The sequence below is a fragment of the Arvicanthis niloticus genome, chromosome 2 (assembly GCF_011762505.2).
Source record: "Arvicanthis niloticus isolate mArvNil1 chromosome 2, mArvNil1.pat.X, whole genome shotgun sequence".
NCBI lineage: Eukaryota > Metazoa > Chordata > Mammalia > Rodentia > Muridae > Arvicanthis > Arvicanthis niloticus.
Window position 1 is genome coordinate 86,101,512 of NC_047659.1, and position 20,048 is coordinate 86,121,559.

A 20,048-nucleotide genomic window follows, 5' to 3' on the forward strand; every position below is an offset into this window, starting at 1 on the left:
TAGGCCAACAGTGGCTGTCTTTACAGGGGAGATCATAAGAGCCTATACCTACAAAGTCCACCAAGCTGGATCCTACACAAATTCCATTCTGACAATGAAAACCTAGAGAATTCCTAGGGAACTCCTGGTCATTGGCCCATACTGAGAAGCCAAAGGAGCAGCTGAGTTCTGATGTCAGTGAAGGTTGGAGACAGCAGCAGCACAGACAGCAACAGTACATGAAATTGCCAGCGAAAAGTAAAAGCAAGCAGGAAAAAGTTAAGAGCTTTCCCTTTGGACTGCCTCATATTTGGGTTGCCACTGGAAGGTACCACTCATATTTCATAGAGGCCTTCTCACACCAGTTAACCAGAGCAAGGACATTCTTCATAGGTGCACACAGAGGCTTGTTTCCTGGTTGATTCTAGATATAATCCTGTTGACAATGAAGATTAGCCATGATACAGAAGATCCACCCTTGTGTGACCCACAGAGACAATGGATCCTTCTTATTTTATACAGTATGTACTATATTCAGCCCTGTACCTCCTGGAATCAGCGTCAAAGAAGCATGGGGAGATTATATTACAGCCAAAAGCCATGAATAAGCTAACATAACCTGGCATGTCTTTAAGAGAAAGCTGCTTCCTAAGAATGTTATCCCATAAAAGTTTTAGACATGTCCATTATGTCATACATGCAATTCCCAATGTAAGAACACAAGAACATTAAAAATAATGTAACACTTCCTACAGACCAGAACTCCAGTAACAGATTTCAAAGCTATCAAAGTGGTTTGCATAACTGACAGGGAACTCAAAAGAAAGATTTTTTTTCCAAACAACTCCACAAGATCCAAAAGAAATAAAAAAATGAAATTGGGATATGGATTAAAAGTTCAGCAAAGACATTTTTTAAAGAGCTGATCAGAATTCTTAGAACTGAAAGACTTTGTATATCAGATGAGATGGCACATTTGAAAGCCTCACCATTATACTGGATCAAAGGGAATAAAGGAGGGTATAGGCCATATCTTTTGATATTATGTTACAATATGAAGAAAAGAGGAAAATATAACAATAATATTTAAATGATTAAATGATCACTAAAGAATCAAACTCCTTCATCACTGGCATATATGAAGGGGGATAAATTAAGATTAAAGACATATTCTTGATCATGGGAAAGAAATAGATGCCCATGACTTTATAATTTATGATTGACATAAGCAGAAAATATCTGACCATCTATAATCAAATTCTTAAAAGAAGAAAGAATACTTCCATCTAGAAAAACATACTAAGTTAACTTTAAGGCAAAGCTTATTAGATGAATATATATTTTAGAAGAAAATCTATAGGCTTAGCATAGCATGAAAGGATGTATTTTAAATCATAAAAAAATAAATCCGAAAATCATTATCAGTATACCTAACAAGGTGATTATTTGGAATTGAAGTATATGCTCACATGCACGCACACACGCACACACACAAATTCTCTCTCTCTCTCTCTCTCTGTCTCTCTGTCTCTCTCTCTCTCTCTCTCTCTCTCTCTCTCACACACACACACACACACACGCGGAGGGATGGAGAGAGGGACAGAGGGATGGAAGGAGGAAAGAGAATCTTACAAAATATAAGAAAAAAAGAAAAAAAGAAAGGAAATCCATGACCACCATATAACTTCTACAAAAGATACTTAAGGAAATCCTTTACCTAGAAGTTGAAGAAAGATTATTACCACCAGGATGACACGTGAAAATGTTGAGTTTGAATAGCGTCTGAGCTTATCTCACCTTATTCACATGCATAACCAATATTCATAGGTATAAGATGATAAATAGGGAAATTTCTCAAAAACTTCACTGGGGAATGATATTTTACCTTATGGTGTTTATACCCAATACTTCCAAAGTCCAGCTTCCGTGTGGGGAGGATCCTGAACAAGGCAAGAATGGGGACAGCACTGATTCAATAGTGGCTCAGGCAGTAGTGGATGCAAGCTGTCAGTTCAAGTGCTCTCTCCTTACCGGAGGATTCTCATCATTCCTCCTCCTTTCTTCCTTCTCCCTTCTCATTCTTTTGCTCTTTCCCTTCTTGTGCTTTTGCCTTACTCCCCTCTCATTCTTTTTTCCTTCCAGTATTATTTCTAGATCATATATAAGCCTTTCTCCTATAAAATAAACCCATCTATCATTTGTTTGTACTTTATAGATTCCTTCCTTCCCTAGCCATACCTTTTCTTCTTGAGACCACTTTAACTGTCTATCCTTGATATCCCCAAGTTCATCTTAGCTATTTAATGTAGCACTCATTCTATCAGAGAGTACATGTATTTCCTAGTATTTCCAAGTTCAAGGCCAAGTCTCATAGTGAACAATTTCTACAAAGGACCATGTAGGCTTTTATGGCCTCTGTGGTTATATTTTCTATCTCCTTTTTTGTGGCCCTAAAGGCCAAGTGGAAGGACTGCTTATTGACCTCCACAGCCTCATGTCCACTTCCACTCCTCAATCCAAAGAACCGCATCTGTTGATTATGGCATAGTTAGCTCTGAGAAATAGGGGAAATGTATTCCCCAGAAAGAAAGATTGAAAGTAAAATAGAAGAGACAGCAGATCAGCTTCAGGCCAGCGCCAGTCATGTGGGGATCATAGGGATCAATGATTTGGCAATGCTCCATGGGCAGGAACTGTACCACACTTTGCATTACACAGCCATGCCAGAGCCGACACAATGCCAGTCTAGCACATGAACCCATAGTCATAATTTCTATACTGTTCCTGCGTTGTTTTTTTTTTTTTTTTTTTTTTTTTTTTTTTTTTTTTTTTTTTTTTTTTGAGTAAAAGGGAGACTTCATTAAGGGGGGCTTGATTCCTAAAGGGAGCAATCTAGTTCCATTGTTTAAGGAAGGTAAATATATATGTGTTTTTTAAAGTAGTAGTAAATGACTTTGTCTTGTTTTTCATCTTAGAAGAGATACTTTTATTTTTCTTGTTCAGCATGCTGTTGGCTTTGGATTTGTGAAGTTAATTAACATATTTCTATCTCTGTAGAGAGGATGATATAATCCTTATCCTTCATTCTATTTGTGCAATGTATTGTGTTTGTAATTTTGCACATGTCAAACTATTCTTGCATGCCTGAAACTAAACCAACTTGATTATTGCACATAATCAAGTTGAATGATCATTAATAAATGATTGAATTTATTTTGTAATATTCAGTACAGAAATCTTTTCTTTCACCCTTGGATAGAATGTTTTAGGAATGTCTCTAAGGCCCACTTGATATTTAGTTCTTGATGTCATCTTGTTTTATTTTATTTTATTGGTCTTGATGTGTGCTTAGTCTATCCATTGGCAAGAATAAGATTTTGAATTCCACCAATTTTATTATATTTGGCCCCAAGAATGTTTATTTTATTAAATGAAAGTGTACTCTTGTGTTTGTTTAGATTTATAATTTTATCTGTTTTGATGAATTGTCCTGATCTTTTCTTTATTTTCAACTCTGTTTATAAGAAAGTATAGATACTTTTATACTTCTTTAGATTCTACTTGTTTAGAATATAATTTTCTATCCTTTCCCTTTCAGTTTGTGTGTAAATCTGTTGTATAGCTATCGTTATAGGGATTGAGCCAAGGGCTTTGGACACTCAAGACAAGTAGTCTACCACTGAACTGCCTTCCCAGTTTAGTATGTTTATCCTGAAGGAGATACAGACAAACATACACATAAAAGAAAAGCACATATGAATATTTTTAGGTGACCATATTGCCCAAAGTGATCTATAAATTCAAAGAAATCCTCATCAAAGTATCAATGACATTCTACAAAGAACTAGGGCGGAAATCTTTAAACTCATATGAAGCCAAAAATGTTCCTAAATAACTAAAATGAATTAAAAAATTTGAGCCAAAAAAACCCCAAGCTTTAAGAATCTGACATAATCTCAAGACATGCTATTTATTCATAGCAGTCCAAGCACAGTAGAATAAAAGCAGACACCAAGAAAATGAAACTTAATAGAGACCTCAGGGGAAAAAGCCTACCCATTGAAAGCTAACTGATTCATCAAGGTGGCCAAAACATTCATTGAAGAGAGTACAACCCCCTTGATAAATGGTTCTGGGATATTCTATCTAGATAATTTAAACTTCACCCATCTCTCACTGCATGGAAAAATCAACTGAAAATGGATCAAAACTTTAAGGTAAGACTTGAAACCCCTAGAAAGAAATAAAAGGAACACATGTCAAGATATCGGTACAGGCAAAGATTCACTCTTTCTGGGAATGCAAATTAGTGAAATGTCTATGAAAATTATGGAACTTCTTCAGAAAAGTAAAAATAGGATTACAATCTGCCCCAGCTGTCCTACTCTTGGGCATATATGTGAAGAAAAAGAAGTCAACATACAAAAGAGATGTCTGCATGTTCATGTTTGTTGTGACATTGTTCACAATATCTAAAATACATAATTAGCCTAAAATGTGTGGCTGAAGCAAATATGGTAGATATACATAGTGGAATATTTGGCACTAAAGAAAAATGAAATCCTGCCACTTTCAGTAAAATTAAAGGAACTAGTGAACATCATGTTAAGCAAAATTACCAAGAGAAAGACAACTGCCATATGTTCTCTCTCATAGGTGGAAACTTAAAGTAAGTTGGGATTGCTAGGTACTGGGAAGGATGCCATGGGTTGGCAATGGAAGGTAGATAGATATGATAAAGACACACTATATGTAGTATATCCTGTTATTTTCAGAACTTTTCAAAGCTATGATTTAATCCAATCTAGTACTGCAAAGGCCTTCCATATTCATGGAAGACTCATTAATAAAACAGAATGTACTATGTAAGTCAGTCCATTCTTTTGCCAATAAGAAAAGCTGAAATTGGAAGTATAGCTTCTTCTTTCATCAAACCTTTGCTGGATAAGTTAGAATGAAAAGGATATGTATGTGCATCCACGAGAAATGCAATGCCTTGTCGGCAAGGATATTCACCAGAAGAAACTGTGATCTATTATTAATAGAAATGCATAAATGATGCAGTCTTTTTAACACACAGTATGACCTCACCATATATAGGGTAAACACATTGTTCTCTATAACTCAGTAATTCTTCTCACAGATATTCATTCTAGAGAAATGAACACACTTGTCCTTGCAAAACATATGTGTGAATGATATAGCATCATTGTTGAAATTTCTATCACTTGAGGACTAAATAAACAATTATGTAACTATATGCATAAACATATCAATATTATGCACAGCAACATTCATGAAGTTTAAAATTATGCTAAAAAATACAATCAAATACAGCATTTGCTTTAAATGATTATGTTTACTTAACGTTTAGAGAAGGCAAAATTACCATGTTACAAAGCAGAACAGCATGCTTAAGGTCAAGATAGAGATGTCAAAAGACAAGGTCGGTCTGTGCAAAGGCAAATGTCTTTGAGAAACCTTTCCTTATGAAGAACTTTTATAGTAGTGGTGGTACTATGTTTTTGGATTGACAAAATTCATTAAACTGTATGTTTGAAAGTAGAGACTTTTATTAAAATGCTATTAACATCACAGTAACAAAATAATAATTTCACGATGATAAAATCAGGATCAATTGTCTAATCAAGAGTACAACTTCATTAATTCTATTTTCAGTACATGCATAGATTATGTTAGACTTTGAAGGAGCCCAGTATACCTACACAAATTTGAAGAGCATCATTTCCCTCTAATTATTTGCCCCAACCAAGGGGAGTTCTAGGATTTCTTTATTGATGATGCTTTAGAAGTGGAGGGAATGATACCTGTTCCAGAATGCATTCTTATATTCAGCTCACTTTTACTTAAGTGTGAGAGTTTTTTGAAGGAGTTTTGGAGATTATTGGGGATCTATAAAGTATAAAGCTTCCCAATCTATCTTTAATGACAATTTTCAAGCACTGCATTGATTCAGTTCAATCAGATGCTCATCAGTTATAAACCATTGAAAGGAAATTTGCATCTGATAACATCATCATTAACAGAGTGTAAAACACTGTCTCAATCTTTTGATCATTTTTCTGATATTTTCTCTCAGAAAGGGTGATATGAAGTATCATATTTTTTAGTTTGTTCCCTAATTCTGGCAACCTATTATATTTAATGATTTTACCTACCCATAATATCTATATGTATATCCAATCACTTAAACTACATTTAACTTTTGTTTCATATATTGCCCCCCTTCAGAGATAGTTGATTGTATCAAAGGCTGAAAGATTTTCCAATATTTATCTAAGCTTACAAAGCACAATTGGGAATTAGGCAAATACAGGTTTGAATTCTAATTCTGTAAAACTATTTTGGAATTTCAATGTGTTTTCTTTCCTTTGTAAAATCAGTATATTTATGCCTAGTGAATGAGGCAAGGAATAAATTCTATTGGTGTACTTGACACATGCAAGCCTTAAAGCAAACACTTAAAAAAAAACCTCTATAAAACAGAAACTCATGGTCAATAATCAATCACACAATAATCATTTTTGAAATAATATGAAAGATTTCAAAACAGACAGAAGAAATATGTGATAGAAAAATACACCATTGTTGATTAAACCCAGCAATATCAGTCATTGAGTATAAATTATATAATGATCTAAAATGGAGATAGACTGAACAAAAAGATACACACCTGTATTTGATCTACAAAACACTCACTTTGAATATGAAAACACAGGCATATTAAAAGCAAAAAGATGAAGAAAGAAACAGTATGAAAACAGTACTTAAAGTAAAGTGGAATGGCTGTGTGTGTGTGTTAGACAATGTAGATTTCAGAGCAAAAAAATACAATTATTTTCTTCCCACCTCATGTTGCACATTTTTCTGTATCTCTCCATAGTGAGCTTATGAATGTGTTTGCATATATTACTTTTACACTGCTCCAGGGGAACAGGCTATATTCACTGTTCTGTACTTTGTTTCTTCAGCTATATCTATGACATTATTTTCTATCACTCCATGTATATTTATCCCATTCTTTTAACTTCCATATAGTAAAAAGGAAAGGACTTTTAAGGTCCTCATCAAGGCTGTCACCTTCCCAAATTCAACCTAACAAGGCTAAGTGAATCCCATTTGGGCTCTAATTGGTGATCTGAATACTATTTAAAGAATGCTGGACCCTGCATCTTCAGTAAAACATTTAGTAGTTTTGTGACTTTTAAGGATATCTTTTACCAATCTAGCATCTCAGATAATTGATATCATTTCCCCCACTGTATCTGTTTTCAGTTAATAACTAAAGTCTCATTTATACTATGATCAAGTTATCTCAAAAACTTAGAGATGGATAACAGTTTATAGTTCATTGTCATCTGTCTGAGATACTGAAATGCTGTACATCGACCTCAAAGCTAACGCCCACTACAGGCTTTGCTTCCCTACAATGATATGTGGAAGAATTAAAATGATTCAAATGATAAAGTGATATCTTTATTTACTTTTATCTAGTCCGAAGTTTCCATTTTTTTTTCTCAACAACTATAGTCACTGTTCTTAGGATTTAGGAAGGTATTTCATGTCTGGTGGAATACATAGTAGTGTTGGATAATAACACATTAATTTGTGGGGTTTTTCTTTGGTCAAGCTACAAGTATTTAATAGAATTTAGCTTATGTGCCCTAATGAGTTTCTTGTGAAATACATTGAAGAAAATATGGTTATTTCAAGTTAAAAATGATAGATTAGTAAAAATATTTGTATATATGGTAATTGAATTTTGGCTTTACAGATTTTTAATGTTGGCATTGTGACTGGAACACAGGTTCTCTCATTTTTAAGCTGAATTATAAACTTCAGAATCACATCTATTATTTATTATTTTATTTTAAAACAATGAAATGCACTCTTATACATGCTATACTTACTGAGCTGGGATACTTATTAAAAATTATTTCTCAATAGTCTCACTTGGAAATAATATTATGCTTGAAGATGGAAAATACAACCAGATTTAACTACTTATTATCTTCATCAAGAAAGCCTGCACAGGGACTAACCAACATGATGGTTCAGTAGGTTAAAGCATGTGATTCCTAGGCCCCACATCCTTGATGATCCTCAAGTTGTTCTCTGACTGTCTCAAAGTGCTGTAACACACACACACACACACACACACACACACACACACACACACTTGAATAAATGAATCAATGAATGAAAAATAAATAAGATTAAGGCTTTGTAAAATAAGTGTAAAACATAGTTGGGCTCAATTTAAATAAAACTTTCATCGTTCAAATATTGTCTAAACATATAATGGTCTAGACTTTCAAACAATCACGTCAAATTGATAGACTATAGCTTTGAAAACAATATCCAAAGCATTTTGAATGCCATGACTTCCTACTATCCTCTTCTTCATGCAAAATGCAAACCTTGCAATTATTCACAGCAATATCTTCTGGCTTTTATAAAAACTTGCCAACATTTTCTATTCTTCAACTACATGTCTCTGAGAAATGACATCATCTCAAAAGTCCATCAAAATAAAATTTAGAAGACAATTCAGTGGAAATGGGCATATTTGAATAAATTAATTTAAATAGAAAAACTTATTTTTATTCAAAGTAGAGCAATTTTGAGTAAAAACTGGAAAAACTAATGAGAAGAGGATTTATACTGGGACTTTTTTCATTGTGGTTATTTTAATATGTTAATGACTAACATTATACTTATAGTCCCTTCCTCTATGTTTTTATAACATCAGTAAGATTTCCCTACATTAGCTTTGCATTTTCTTTAGAACCAGATAGATTAAAATTCTATTTTGTTTGCACTGCTAATTTTGGATCCTTTGTGTATAAGATTCTAATAATAGCTTTTCATTTTCCTCTTATGTGTCTGATCATGTGCACATGCACACAACATAAAGAGAATTTGAGAAATAATCATGTGATAGAAAAGAAGATATCTAGTTTGTAGTAATAAACTGATTTTAAAGACATGAATCTGTCATTGTGTTATAAGCAATAATCCCTGAACTTTGGAGGCTGAGGCAAGACAGTTGACATGAGTTCAAGACCGCCCTGAGTTACAGAGTGAGACCCTATCTACACTCTTCCCCATATATCATACGTTATAAGCAATAACTAACTTGAACTGAAAGCATGCAAAGTTTGGCACATAAAATTTACTATATAAAAATTAATAAAATCAAAATAATAGAATATTTAGGTTATAGAATATTTAAACTGTTACTTCACAATTGATATGTTATAGGAAGTAAAAAGACCGTCTTCGCGGCCAGGGCTGTAGCTTGGTATAAGAACAACTGCCTAAGCATGGCCCTGTGCTTAATCTTCAGTATCACAAAATAAAAATTTTCTTCCATGGATCCTTATAAACACTGCTTAAACATTTCCACATTCCATTATGCACACAGAATGTTATCTGGATTATTATGTAGGCTGATTTCATTTTGCTTTCTGACTTACAAATAATAAACAGTGTTTATTGATAAAATTAATTTATAAAATTTAAGTGGACATTAATTGGATATTATGAATTGTCTCAAATATTCAGAGTAAATAATTAAGAAGCTCATTATTATAAAATACCCTTACATCTCTTTTAAAATAAAAAGCTGTAGTAGAATTTAATAAAGAAGAGACAAATCTAATTCATTTTTCAAGTTTCTCAAGTACTTTTTAGTTACAGTTTTTGTTACAAACACATAGAGGATTCTATTTACCAAAATATGAATACACATACAATTGCTTCACTACTCCTGGTTACTTGGCCTTTAACACTGAAAAAAAAAATCTTTCCTGGACACTATAGTGTAGGTCTGATGCCTTGCTGTACTACTCAATTACGACATATTAAATATCTGCATATCCCACTATACCATCAATTTTGTGGACACAAAGAACGTCTTTTACAACTATATTAGTTAAACTGGTTGAACATGGTGTGACTCGAAGGCTACCAAGTAAAGAGATTTTTATACTATTGCAGAATAAATTTAAAGAAACATCAGAAATATTAGGATACTCAGAAGCTATCAATACTAGGAAGACTATAGATAGCTTCATAGGTTCAAAGAGGCAAGGGAAAATGTTATCTTTAGATATATTTTGAGGTTGGAGTAATGAAAGCAGGGCATTTGATAGCAGCTATATTCATAGAAGGTCACAGCCATTATCATAAGAATGCATCAAGACATGGAAGTTGCAGGGAAAGAAATACCCTGATACCTTTTCTGTCTGCCATGCTGCCTCTTGCCAGGGCCTAGTAAGTGGTTGAAGGAACTAGGTGGTTGGACTCACAGAGATCTAGCTGTTTGGAGCATAGAGCAAGGAAGAGGATGAAGGATTATTCTCTGGATAGTATAAGAAACCATACATGCCTCGTATTCAGTTAATCTTTGTTTTCCTGGTTTAATGGGAGGTACTAGAAGATGCTTACTGGGTGAAAGAATATGTATGTGCATTAAAGTAAACTAACCCGGAAGCTTAGCTCAGACTGTACTTGTTTCCATGAGAAAAGTAAATCACTTTAACAAGATGTCTTATTACCAAATATGGTTCTTAAGAGCCTTTTACTATTTGCATTAAGTAGTTCAGAATTCACTTTCTGAATTCCTATGAAGAACATTAAGAACTGAGGTAATTTCATAACAGTGTGGGAGGGATCATATTTGTACACAACAATGTGAACAAACTCCTTTCGAAGTTGGTTGGAAAGATAAGATGAGTCATAATGTTTGTCCTGGCAGGCCAGAAGCAAGAGTTAGACAGGCTATAGCTGGAATAGCAATGGTTAATGTCAAGTGGAGCAAGCCACTGGAAGATGATGAAGATTACAAAGATTGCTGGAGGGTGCTTATGATCAGCATGTCTTTATTAACATAGAGTCTCAACTTGGGCCCTTAAACAAAATCTTTTATGCAAATCTTAAGCAAGACTTTTTACTGCAAAGTCTATAATTAGATTCTACCTTTCTTATGTTAAGTGTGAGTATTTTCTTGTAAAAAGGAGACGGAGATTTGGGTTACAGACAGTTGAACAGGCACAGGCACATTAGTTGAGAATAATCACCCAAAAGCTTAGAGATATAGCTCCTGCCTTCTGGCCTCATTTCCACAGTTTCAGAGTTCACTGGGTTCTGGTGAGTCTTGGTGTCACCATTTCCTCACACTCCATGTCCAGGAGTAAGAATGGTGCAAGATTCTAGAGTTTCCACTGCTTGGATGCATTAGCATCTTATGATGGTTTGAATGAGAATGTCCTTCATAGGCTTGGGTATTTGAACACTTGGTCTGAAATGGTGGCGCTATTTGAGAAGGTTGCAGAGTTGAGGCCTTGCTGTAGGAAGCATGGGAATTGGGAAACCTTAGAAAGTTTATAGCCCTTGTTTCAATTCCAGTTTTATCTCCTTCCTGTACTAGTACAGAAAGATGATCTCTCTGTTTTCTCTTCTGCCACCTACTTCCACGATCTTTACCCCCCTGTTTTTAACTCTCTTTTGGAACTACAAGCAAAAATAGGCTTTCTTCCTTGAATTGCTTTTGGTCATGATAGTTTATAAAAAAAAAAACAACGTTAATTAAGACACATCTTTTCCTATTTTAACTCTATCTATACCTCTATAAATGTTCTTTTCACTAATTCCGTTTTTTTTCTGTGATAAAACCTTGAATAGCATGTATCTTATAGGGGAAGAGTTTTTTAACACACACACACACACACACACACACACACACACACACACACACAAATTCTCAGCATGGCTAAGTAAGGGAAGGTGTGAGACACAGTTCCTGCCTCTGGAGCATTGCCAGGTCTTTGATCCCCACAATGATGACTGCTGTTGGCTTGAAACTGATTTGCTGTCTCTACTACTTTACTTTCAGTCTTCTGTTCTGGATAATATACTCTCCCCATTAATCAGAGCTAATCACAGCATAATAAAACAGATGCGGTTTTCAGGAATGAGGAATGGAGGTGGTCATGAGTCTGTGGAGGATGAGGAACAAAGCTTACGATGGGCCATGAGAAAGGATCTAGACAACATAACCACAAAAGCCATAAAAGCCTACATGATCCTTTGTAGAACTAGTTCATTGCCACAACTGGCCTTGAATTTGGAATTATGAGAAGATACATGCAATGGTCCAATGACTATTGTATTAATTAGCTAGGGTGAACGTGGAGACATCAAGGATAGAGAGTTAAAGTGGTCTTGAGAAGAAAAGTCATGCCTAGGAAAAGAAGGAATCTATAAAATACATGCAAATGATAGATGGGTTTACGTTGTAGGAGAAAGACATATTTATAATCTATAAATAAATAGTATTAGAAGGAAAGTATATGAGGCCATGGAGTTTCAAGGATGAGGAAACAAAAATTAGAGAATTAACAGATGATATATAAGCATACAAAAAGTTAATATTTCATTCTTTTAGTTACTTGAAATATTAGAGATGACAATGACTAGAGAGACATTAAAGAGAGCTAGCTGCTTTACTTGCATAAATTTTAAAACTTTGTAAGAAATCCTTTTAACCTTAGTAGTCTGTCACCTTTCTGTTCTTACATGAAAGTAGTCACTAAAGACTGGTGTCTGCTGTACCTGGAAATCACAAGAGCTGTGACCAGCTACTCATGAGAAACAGGGTGTGTAAAAAGTATAAAGAACTGTACTCTTGCTTTGTGTTTAGTTTCTGATTTAAGGAAGCAAGGGTTGGAACTAATGATCCAGGATTCATAGAATTTTTGTAAATTTAAGTATTTCTAAAAATATTATTAATAATGATCAAAGTCTTGATGATGTAATTTTAGTAAATAAATGACTGGTTTCAGGCTCTCTGGTTGGGGGAAGGCAAAAGACTTATGAGAGAAGAGAAGCCAAAAACGTAGGAAGGAAGAAGGCAAAGGAATGAGAAGGGAGAATGAAGAAAGGGGAAGAGGAATGATGAGAATCCTCGGGAACAGAAAGAGTACCTGAACTGACAGCTTACATCCACTACTGACTGAGTCATTATTGAATTAGAACCCCTCCCATTCCTGCCTTTCTTGGACACTCCCCACAGTGAGGCTGGACCTTGGCATGTGTACATAACACACACACACACACACACACACACACACACACACACACACACACACACACCCCTTATTGGTTGACATAATTGCTACAATTCAAAAGGGTGTGAGTATATTAGAGTAAAACTTGTTTGAATAACATGGAAGATTTTCAGTTATATGAGAAAATCTTCATGGATGCTAAAATGTTCATTTTATGCTTTGTCTAAGACCTTAGAGAAAAAAAACTATCTAAACTATCTCTATGAAAAAGTGATAAATTTAAATCAGTAATTGTTCTTCTAGGAGGGAAGAAAGGAGAAATTTGCTTAAATCAGAACAGTAAGAATCCATCAGTTTGCTGGACTTACTTTTACAGGGGATTACTAAGTTTGTTCAAGCAAAAATACAAAATAATAAATTGACTTAGCAGTATAATCACAGTGTGTTTTATACCATTAGTACAACCGAGTTTATTCTAACTGCATGCACTGTGAAAAAAAAATTAACCTATGAATTTTTAAATTGTGTTAATAATTGGGGGAAACTAAACTGAGATTTAAAATCGTTTAAGAGTTTTACTCATAAAATACTTAAATATTTTGTGATTTAAAAACTTATGTACAGTAAGTTAGAAACTGCAACCCACTGAAAAAGGACAGTCAAATATTTACTAAGTTAGATTATCTTACTTTGCAAGATATAATATTGTGGAAATTTGGCATTTTCATATTTTACTTTATCAGGGCAAAGTACCATATTTTCTATGCTGCTGGCTTGAGTCCTTTTGCAACCATAGTAAAAAAATTCCCCTTAATGTTCTGGGTTATAATTTTCTTGTCAGTATGATGCAAATCCTAAAGACCATCTGTTTTCAGTCAAAAAAAAATGTGTTACACAGCCTCGCGAGTGATTTTTCCAAAAATTGAGTTGCTCAATATTTTTTGTACCTGTCCTTTGCCTCAAAATGTGTTATTTGAACAATAAATTTCTAGTTTTTATTCCTTCTGACACTTGTATGCTTACTTCCATGGGTAAGTGAGTATGGAAACATTTGGAAAGACATGGTAGGTGGAGTCTGGTCCATTCAAAAACATTGCATCCCTGGAAAATTTATTGTAAATGTATTTTTAGATAGACCAATTACACAGCTAATTTATGTTTGTGTTTCTTTTGTATTTTACTTTCTTTTTAATGTCTAGGAGTACCTTTTCTTGTCTTCATTGGCAATTTTAGTGCTATAGCATTAGTGCCAAAATCTCTCATTAATACAGCCTAAGATGGTTTGCCATAAGGCATAAAAATATCTGAAATAATAGGCCATCTTCATGAGGCTTGTAATCAAGAAGACAAATTTTAAAAAATGTGAGTTAGGTGACCCAAATTAAAACTGTTCAATAAGAATCTCCAATACTAATATCTGTGGTGTTTACTTATGTCCACTCTTCCATGATGAACATACATGACATGTGTCTTCCTAACTGCACAATCTAAGCTGTACTCACTGACAAACTGAAACTTACAGAGCCCCATAGAACCTAAACATCTAGTGAAATGTTTATTTAATAATGAAAATAACATTAACGTATCTTATTCAATATTCTACAAAGGTATTTTTTCAAAAACATGATAGTTGTGGAACAGTATAAAGAAAAACCCACAAATCCATCTATTTCTCTAAAGTCAAAATATTGTATTGGAAAATCTGTTACTCATTCACCTGCCAAGTTCTAACATTAGAAATCTTTGTTTGCACTGTAATAGATGATGCAACTGAAAGCTGCTAAGTCATTTAAGGAACCTGTTCCCTATTCCATTTCAGATGTTTCTTCTATAATTATTTTTCAAATTAAGAACCATTATAAATCACCCAAGCTTACAGCACTAGAAACAATGCTTTGTAAATATTTTCTCTTTTCATTTTTTTGTGTACGTGCATGCCCAACTCCTCATTAGATAGTGACTATATGGTGCATGCTTTCAGTATTGTTCACAGCTTTAAAAATATACAAACATATTCTTGTATATAAAACAAGTATATGTAATCCATGAGCTACTGACCAGGTTTTTCTAATGAGAGAAACTGTGTTTTCTTCCTGTACAACCCTATCCCACCCTTGTGATTTGAGAAAAAAAGAAGTGTGGTAAGGAATTAAGGCGGCCAATACTGACAGGAGGATGAAGTTCTATGCTTTTATTATTTGTTCTTCATCTGAGCAAGATTACTGGAGTAAGGAAACTGAACTTTGAAAACTACTTTGATTTGAAGCACACGCTATTGCTTCAAGCCTACAAATGACATGTTGTTGGAAGAATAATTACATGGACAAAATAAAATGATATTCAAGGACTTTGATACTTCATGAGAATACTCAATTTAGATAATTAAAAAATGCATGACCTTGAATGCTTAAAATTGTCTTATGTGTGTGTGTTGCATGAAATATATATGTGGGCCATATGCAGGCAGTGCCTACAGAAGCTGGAAGAGGGCATCAAACCTGGAGCTGGAATTAAGTTGTGAACCTCTGTTTATATGCTAGGAATGTACCCTGGGCCTCTCCAGAACAGCAACGCTCTTCTGAGTCATCTCTCCAAATCCAATCGACAGTATTTTAAATATGGGCCAAATCTGATTAATCGTATGTTGTATTCCTTGGTTTTCCAATTCAAAAATATAGAACTAGCAAGGAAACCACGTGACACAATTTGTTTTGTTGCCCTTATCTTAACATAATTTGTATAAAAACCTTTGTATCTGTGCCCACCACAAAGTGATCATTCAATAAATATTCTTACTAAATTCTCAATAGCACAGGGGCATTTGTTTAAAATACTGAAATATTTAGGGGGAAATATCTATTGCGAAGGAAAAGTTTTGCCCATTGAATAACTGGCTCCGATGTATTTACCTTTCTTTGTGTTCTGCTCAATGAAGAGATGAATCAAAGCTGTGTAAGTGCAAAATTTCTGTTATCCTTTTTATTGAAAATACATTTTCACATAATATATTCTGATTATAGTTTCACCTTCCCCAGCTCTTTCCAGTTCTTACTCATCTCCCCTCCCCTCCAGATCCACACCCTTTCTGTTGAAATTATCTTCATGCATTTGATTTATACATAATGTTTGGCTGCCTAGGGTGTGGGGATATTCTGCTTGCAAAGAGAAAATGAAAAAGGGCCCACTCATTTCAGCATGTACATCTGAAGATCCTGACTCTGCTTATACTGGCTCTCACTCAAATGCTGGAGTGGCGGAGGGTAGTCACCACAGTGAAGATGTGGCAGCAGTCAGCTGAGTTCCATCCTGAATTCCATAAGACATGTAGAAAATGGACATTGATTCAAGTTGAGGACAAAAATGTCAACACTTGAAATAAATGGGAACAATCAAACAAAAAATGGATTAGGAATTTCAAAAGATAATTAACCCAAGGGTATACCCAAGGGTATTAAGATCCCTGCTCACAGCCCACTTATGATCATGTGGGAAAGGATGGGTTTTGTAAACAGCAGCTGCATTTCCATGAATGTGGCATAACCAAGGAGCTAACCATGTTCAATATTCTTCTTTTGAAGGGATTATTTATCATCTAGTTACATTTATTTTTGAAGAACTGATTGTAGACACTTTCTTTGCACATGATGGCTGAAGGTGGTTTTCTTTTTTTCTTACATGTAAATGTTCCCAGATGCCAGTTTTCCAATGAGCTCCCACCAGAATCTGGCTATTTCTTACCCTTGGTGTTTACAGTTACTTTCGTACTGTGTCTTACTTGTTAATTGTTTTCTTCAAAGAAAGACCAACTGGTATAATCATGGTCTATCCTTCCAGGAATATGGACTTGATTATTCATCATTATTCTATCAGGTTTCCTAGACAACATCAGCAAAAAAAAGTAACAATTTGGATAACACAATTTTTTATTGTCTTCTGACTCTGAATACTGAATAATAACACTTGGAACCAAATATTTTCCACTGAACAGTTAATCATCTATTTACCATATTTATGTTTTCTTTTATTATAAAGCTTTTCTAGGTGGTGGAAACTATGCTTTTGTGTCCTAAATAAAAACTGAACATTTTGTAAAACTTGGAAATGATGTTGTCCAAACTTGGTCAATTAAATTACTAAAATCCTCAAAAAAAAATCTGAATTGTTGTTACAAATTTTCAGGATACCATCATAATAAAAGATTCCACACTTGGAGGAGTATAGAAAATACTATAGTGAAGATACTCAGTTATGCCTTAAATCATAGATTCTGTGAAAATAACTTATTTGGCCAACATAATTAGACTAATATCACTAAACAGGGTTCTGTGACAGAGCATCTTTGAGAGAGAGAGAGAGAGAGAGAGAGAGAGAGAGAGAGAGAGAGAGAGAGAGAGAGAACTGAAGAAAAGAGCAGAGCAGACATCTATATTTGATGGTTTGTATATGAGGTGTGGCCCTGTTGGAGATATTTCACTGTGGATGTGGGTCACTTTAAGACCCTCATCCTAGCTGCCTGGAAGCCAGTCTTCTCCTAGCAGCTTTCAGATGAAGATGTATAACTCTCAGCTCAGCCCTCTGCAGCACTCTAGGCTCTCATTGACACCACTCTACTGCTGCTGCTATTCTTGGTGATCATCCCATGGTGATGGAATGGTACCAATACACTGTGGTCTCCACTGCAACTAAACATCATCAATAGCCTCACACAGGCTCTCTTTATGGTTCCAAGCCTCAAGTTCTTTGCATGACCCTTTCAGTCCTGGGCCAACAACTGCAACTGAGGCTACACATTCACCAATGGCCTTCCCTGGATGCTCACGGTGCCAAGCCTCAGTTGCTCTCCATGACCCCTTCATATCTTCAAAACTCGTACCACCTGGGTGGCTCTTACGCATTACCAAGTACAGGTGCAGCACAGGTACAACCTCAGGGAACTTTGGAACACAGTTTCTTTGTGCTCTCAGAAAACATTACCCAGAAGATTTCACTGTTGCAGAAAATATTAAAAACTACACCTCCTGCGCTATCTCCAGCTACTCTTGGGCCCCCAGCAACTCCACTGCCTCCATGGCTATCCGCAAGCAGCAACTGCCCATCTCATGGTTCTCTTGCTGTGGTTTCTGCTCACATTTCCAGCCGTCCACCCCTTGTTGTCAGTGGTCCCAAATCCCAATAACCTGGTAAAATCAAAACTCTAGAGGCTTGTAATTTATAAGTCAGAGTTATATCAGTAAATTCTCACCCCACAAAATGCCCACACAATAAACTCAGAGCCAATTGACATTGATATAAATTGCCTACCTAGATAAGACAAATTGTCCTGTAATTATCCATCTCTTCTAAGATATTCATAGCTATCTCTGGCTATTTAAAGCCAGGCAGAATCTAAATTGTCTTTCTCTTTCTCCATTTTCCTTCTTTCTCCTCTCTGTCCTCTCTCTCCTGTCTCTGTCTCCTGCCTTCCTTTCCCACTGCCCAATCACAGGCTCTCATCTTATCTTGTGCCTTCCCTCACCTGCATATAAACATCAATCCACATTTCACCTTAGTGATGCTGGTGCCTTCTTAATCACTGCTATTTTTTTTTAAGCTCCAGCTAACCAGTATCAGTTGTCCCAGTAGTCCCTTATATTTTTGACTCTAAATCCAGAGCCATGGTTGAAGCTGCCAAGTTCTGCTGCTTGCTGGGGCTGGAACATGCTACTCCCTTCATTCTATTACAAGATTTCTGTTTTCCAACTCCCTCACTGCCTAAGCTTGGCTGTCCTGAAACTTGCTCTGTAGATTGACCTTGAACTCAGAGATCTATAATGGCTTTCTCCTGAATGCTGGGATTAAAGTCATGTCCCACCACAGCTGAATTTAGGCTTTTCTTCACCTAGAACTTGCTCTGTCCCAGGGTGGCCTTGAACTCAGAGATTTGCTTGGCTTTGTCTCCTGGGATTAAAGGTGTGTACTACCATGCCTGGACTTAAATTTAGCTGGGTGAGATTTTGCCCCAAAGTCACACTCCTTTAATCTGTTATCTCTTAGAACATAGGATCCAGTTCCACTCTACTTCCTGGTGGCCCTTTAATACTTGAACTATATATTCTGTATATTTCCTTCCTTAGCTTGTTTTTTTTTCACTAAAACACTCTTTATAAGAGTGAACGTCAGTAACCATACAAAAGAATTTATACCAGATTGTTTTGAGACTTCTTTTTTCAAAGCAATTAATGTAAATCTCTTCATCTTCGCCCCAGGCAGACTCTTCAGATAATGGCAAAAAGCAGCCACATTTTTCACTAACATACCACAAAAACAGTCTCCATGACGCATACTGAAATTCTTCACTAGTGAAGCTTTTGGGCCAGGTCTGCACAATTCAATTCAATCTCAGCAACAAAGTCTTGCGTATTCCTTATAGAACAGGCCATTAAGCCCCACTTAAAGGATTCCATTGCTTTCCAAATACAAAGTTCCCAATCTACATTCTTCCAAACAAAAACATGGTCAGGCCTATCACAGCAATACCTCAGTCTCTGGTACCAACTTCTGTCTTAGGATTTTACTGCTGTGAACAGACACCATGACCAAGGCAACTCTTAGACGGACAACAGTTAACTGGGGCTAGTTTACAGGTTCAGAGTTTCAGTCCATTTTCATCAAGGTGGAAGGGAGCATGGCAGTGTCTAGACACGCATGGTACAGGCAAAGCTGAGAGTTCTATATCTTCATCTGAATGCTGCTAGGAGAATATTGGCTTCCAGCTCACACCCACAGTGACACACCTACCCCAAGAGGGCCACATCTCCTAATAGTACCATTCCCTGGGCCAAGCATATACAAACCATCACACAATGCAAGGACCCAAACAAGATATAGCAGCATTGGACAATAGAAACCAGCAGCAAATGGCTGTAAGAAGTGTAGCTATAGAAGGGAAAAGCTAGAAGTTCTTGTGGGGCCTCCTGTGAGGGTGCAGTCCAGCTA